The following is a 6,000-nucleotide window of genomic DNA, read 5'->3' on the forward strand; positions in this document are numbered from 1 at the left end:
CACGCATTGAATGCTGCAGCACAGTGTCATTTTCACTCAAGGCCACACATTTAAAAGCATATCACCTTGGATCTCCTCACCATGGAAACACTAATCTGAGACTAGCTGTAAGGCAAAAAAAAAGATTATTGGGTTTATGCCTGTCAGGTGAGTTAAAGACATTCTTCCTCTCATTCAGTAAATCTGCTTTACAATGCTAATTTATTGCCACTACTTTTTTAATGAAGGGAATACAAGCATTTTGTAACTATGGGAAACTATTTCAAACTTCAGTTCAGTAGTTCAGTTATTTTACCACGAAGCAAATGCAGTAAATCGAAATTGCATACGTTCAAACCCTTGGTGCACAAAGAGTTATAATACATTCATATACAATAACATATTCATATACAATACATATAGAGACTCCGCAGTCTTCTCCCAAAGGCCGAACTGAAGGTCGGCGTGGTTTCACCCTCCGAGATCGAATGGGCCCTGTCCCGATGATTGTTGAGCCAAAACATAAGTTCCACAGAATACAATATCTACTCTAAAATACTTTCTTCAGGAGTTTATTGAACTTGTAACTGAGTAGGTGTAACTGCACAACACATTCTGAACATTAAAGTGACGTACGTAAGCGGCATAAAAAGAGCCTTATCTAAGTAAATGTCACAAAGTCTTACTCACACATGAAAAATGAAAGCGTTTTGTCATCTAAAGGGGTGACATTTATGGCTGACATGTAAAAGGTCAAAATGCTCAAGTCATCAATGGATTTCTTCACCTTTTTGCTCCCGTCAATCAGCATTGCACATCAGAGAGTGTGTTATCGACAACAAAGCATTTTTGTCAACATGATTGATCAGATATAGACAATAACTCAGTCATCCTCCATGCTTGGCCTCAATAAAGTGTTGAAACATTGTCATCAGGGAGCTTCCTGCAGTTCTGTCATTGGAAAATGCATTGCTAATACTTAACCAAAGTTGTACAAATGTGACAAGTGATTTTATTGAAAACAACAGGTTCTTGTACAAATATCTTTCCTCCAGAACTCATTCAGGGGTTTATGAGGAGCTATGAGGATTTTTTTTATTTTTTTAATCTGGCGTTTAAAGGGTTAACACACCAGTTACAGTACAGTGCAGCAGTGTGTTATTTTAATACTCAAAAGAGCAAAGTCATATGATAATGATTGCATTGGTAATTGCAGGCTATGGGCTGTACCAGCGGCTCTCAAATTTTTCACACTAAGTGCCCCCACAAACGTACTTGACCTTCCAACCATCAGGGTGAGATGAAAGAAGGGCTAAAATGGATTTAATAGAGGAAAGAAAGAAAGAAAGAAAGAAAGAAAGAAAGAAAGAAAGAAAGAAAGAAAGAAAGAAAGAAAGAAAGAAAGAAAGAAAGAAAGAAAGAAAGAAAGAAAGAAAGAAAGAAAGAAAAGAAATAGTGAACCATGGGTATGTCTAAACCAGAAAAAACACAGATTTAAATGCATCCCTCAAGCATGAATGAAATGAATAAATCTAGATTACGATTACAGATGACCTTGAATATTACAGGAAAAGCCCAAGGACCATCAGTTATGTATGTACAACAATTACCAATGAATATCCTTCTGCGTGGGGCAGAAATAAAAGCTGACTGGATCACACTACGTTAGCCCCTTATGGCCCCCTTTGTCTGATCCGTTAGCTCTAAGACCTGTTTGCAATGTGAGACTCTTTCACAAATCTCCCAACAACATCGTTCAGTTTATAAAATAGGGGGCAGCAGATGGAGGCTTCGGCGCCCTGGTAGATGAAGGTTTATTCAGTCATTTGGACTTGCATGGACTCACCTGTTCTCCTTGATGGAGATGGGCGCATAGGATCTCCCTCTCATCCTGTACCAATGCCCTCTTGTATAACTCTGGTTTGTACTTAATCCTCTACCATATTAAGAAATATTAAGATATGCCTCAAAACTATTAAGAAATCTGGATTACCCCAATGATTGATAATAAAAAAATAAAATAAAATAAAACATTGCATGGTTGTAGCTCTTCATTGACTACAAGAGAAGCTGAACTTCCACCAAAATTTCCCAAAAGAAATTTCCCAAATTAAATAAATTCCACTGTGCAAATGTAGGTATTCAATGTCATAATAAATTCATTCGAGTGTGTTAAATTATGTGGAAAAAGTCAGTTGTTCAGGTGTTTCCCATCTCCCTGTCCCTCAGAGCTGCCAGAATGCTTGCTTATTAGAATACAGCCTCTGATTGGCTGACAACTAATTGATTGAAAGCAGGTTGTAACACTCACCACCTGAATGCTGATTGGCTGCTGAAAATGGATTAACAGCTCTTTCTCCTGATGCTCCGTTCTGTCTGTAACAGCAGCATTAGCATTAGCATTAGCTGCTTTCTCTGTCAAGCTATTCACCTTATTCTGGAAGTTCTCGTGGGCGCTGCCATGAATTGTGCCCGCCCCTTTTCTCCTATCAGTTTACATGGGACTCGAGAAGTCCAGATAAAATCAGTTACTACACGACAACAAAGCCGATTTCAGGCAGAGAAACGTTGCAGAAACGTTGTCGGTGCAAATGAACATTGGACATTTTACACAAATCAATCGACTAAACATCAGATTTTAGCGGCAAACATTTTCCCTCGTTTTCTATTTAAATGAACAGGCTTCGCGCTCGACCGGAAGTGTCAACACAACGGAAGGGCCGAGACAAAGCAAAAAGAGGCAAAAGTGGGCGGGGAGGAATAAGATGAATAGAGTTCGGGAAATTCCACAGTCACCATGGAGATCCACCATCTTTGCAGCTGTTAGCATACATTTCCATTGGCTAACATGAGCTAAAAACACTATAAAACGTGGAGAAAATAGCAGTGGAACAACTCCATTAGCTGCTGAGTTACTGCTGGTAAATACATGATCTAACATAGTGGTTCTCAACCTGGGGGTCGGGACCCCAAGGGGGTCGTGAGACAAATTTGGGGGGTCGCCATATCATGTAGATAAAATATACATACTTCTTTTAGCATATAATATTATATTTTATTGTCGCTTGTGTGTGCTATTTTACCAGAGTGCCATTATATGTTCATTATTTTATTCTAACCATTTGTTTTTTTCTTTGTTTTTTAAGAATTATGTAGGCTAATGATCCGATTCCTCAAGGTGTGACCCGAGCGGGGGATCACGGACCCCTTTAACTGTTATAATGGGGGTCGCGGCTCCAAAAGGTTGAGAACCACTGATCTAACACAATGTGGTGTCCAAGTGTTTTAATGTGAACAACAACTCCAGTATTTTAACTTTTAAAATCTCCATTAGTTTACAGTTGTTGCTAATCCCAAAATGCCTGGCGATATGACGTCGCATTCCCGAACTCTATAAGAGGAAACTGAAGCTGCTGAGACAATTATGACAGAGATGGACTTTATTTCAGTCCTGACATGTTTTATGAAGCTTTATAAAGAATCTACTTTTGTGGATAAGAGACTGTGCAGAGTAAAAAGTGGTTTCTGGCATTAGTTCCTCCTGCCTTAGCTGCTGTTAGCCCGCCACATGCAGCTACATCATGACACAAACAGCTCTGAGTTACCCCAAAAGTGAACCAGCTTTTTTTTTTTTTTTAGTCCTAGTTTGGACCTGGTTTAGTTCTGGTGTAGTTCCAGATAATTTTGTTAGTCCAAGTTTTGTGTTGTTCCAGTTTAAACCCTGTTTTGAACTTGGTTTAGTAAGGAATGGTGTAGGAATAGCCTACTTTTGATTTAAGCAATGAGCCAAAAGTCTAAAAAAAGGTATTGTATTAAGAAAAGGGTGTACAAATGTAGTGTTCAATGTTAGTGCAGGTTTAAATATCTTGAGCTTCCTCTGTTTGAAAGACCACCAGCTGCCACTGATGTGTAGGTATGTCCGCCATGTATCTCGCCTCCTGACTGTGCCAACAGAGTCTACTCACACCAATAAATCAAAGAGAAAAGGTGATGAATATTAAAATCCTTTATTTTTATGTGCATGTTTCAGACGTGACATTTAGAAGCTACATCAACAACAATACCAAAACAAAGAGTGACACAAAATGATGCACATAGATACAATACTTTAAGCTCAGACCTCACTTTTGGCCTTTTTGGCAATTTCTTTTTAGATAGAATTGAAAATAACAATGCACTGTCAAGTGAACTGGCCTTGTTGGCTCTTCCTGCCACAAAAACAGAGGTATTTAAGGTAGAATAACAAATGCTGATGATTGATGGAGGTAATTTAGGTTTAAATGGTGGTGTTATAAGGCACACAAACAAGGCACCAAACATGGAGGGGCCTAAATGCTCAATACAAATTCTGAATATTAATGAAAACAAGTAAATTGCACTTTATAGTAGGCAAACATTTGCTCTTAATCAGGTCAGATAATTAATTAATAAGAAATTACAGATAATTAGAGTCATGTATAGAGCATCACAAAACCATGCCTGTGCACATTCAAATGTCACTATAATACATTAAAGTCACCTTTATCACGATTGTTATATGTAGTCAAAAGCACTTTCCTTTACATTGCCAGACAACACTTTTTTACAGTAAGAAAAAGTCCAATGTCATGTCATACAACGTTGCAGGAATTATCCACAGGTGGGAACGTGAATTATGGACAAAAAATGGGTTGAGAAGATTGGCTTTTGTTGTTGTTGATCATGTATTAATGTCACTAAGAAGATGATCAAGGCTTAAAAAAACTAAATGATAAAGAGTGCTGCTTTCTTTTTTCCCCCCACTGTTTTTCCATCGACAAATATGCATGGACTCCCTGTGTCTGCGTAGGTTTCCTCCGGGTACTCCGGTTTCCCCTCCCACTAAAAACATGTGCAATAAGCCAGGGTAAATGAGAGAGTGTTTGAAAGTGCGACTGTGGGAGAACAGATGGAAATTAGCTACAATCCGGCGTGGCGTGTAAACATGCATGTATCCATGTATGTTCAACATGCTCTACCCTGACCAAATAAACAAATACAAAATAAAATATGCAGTTAGTCCTCTTCTGGATGTGGATAAACAGCTTTGTTGGTGTTGGGTTCCTGTAAGAGCACGTTTGGCTGCCATGTTTGTCTAGCGTTTGCAACATATTATGTTTATAACCTTAATTTCTCAACGTAGCCCCTAAAGCACTACTTAACAGAGTATAAAACCATAGCAATTACATTCTTTAAAATACATAACCGACGACGCTGGCTGCTGCCAAAGCCCTCTGCCCATGTGGTCATGTGACAGTATTAGACAAGTCACAACACGACACTGTCAGTTCTATGTACAAGAGTGATAATACGTATTATTTACAGTAGGTGAGTCATGCGCCTGTACCTCATTATGCCACAGAGGCTGCTGGGATCGGTGACTCTGCGACTGCATGTGGCTTTAAAGAGAGAATGCACTGGTGATTGCATACGGTAAACCAATAATAGGGCCACTAATGGATGCATCTACAAGCTGTTTGTTGAAAGAGCCCATACATTAGATACAAGTGAAAGAATGGTAGTGAAGAAGCAAAACAAATTCTATGGCAGTGGCTCCCAAGTGGTGCGCTGGAGCCTGGGACCCCAAAGTGGCTAACAGAACTCTTTTCATTGGGCTTTCCCAAATAACAATTTCCCCCAATATTTGAGTCCTGAAAAAGTAGAATAACACTTAACGGGTCTGTATAAAATGGCTAAGCACTAGTTGTTTTGACAGAGATTTCAGCTTTCAATGCTTACATCAGCAATATGAAAAATATACAGTATTTTACATTATATTTAACATACTAGTGTTTTGATGTTGGGTTAATATTTTCATTTGGGTTTTGATTTGTGATGTCTCCCGAAGCTGCACCAGCTGAAACCACTGGGCTGTAGGATATGTACACTTTTTCAAAAAAACGTCACGGCGCGTTACATCTGTTCACAACATTATGTTAGAATTTTTACAACATTACATTAAATCTTAACATAGCATAATTAAGTAATATAGCTTTTATATAA

This window comes from Gobius niger (assembly GCF_951799975.1).
Source record: "Gobius niger genome assembly, chromosome: 13".
Classification (NCBI taxonomy): domain Eukaryota; kingdom Metazoa; phylum Chordata; class Actinopteri; order Gobiiformes; family Gobiidae; genus Gobius; species Gobius niger.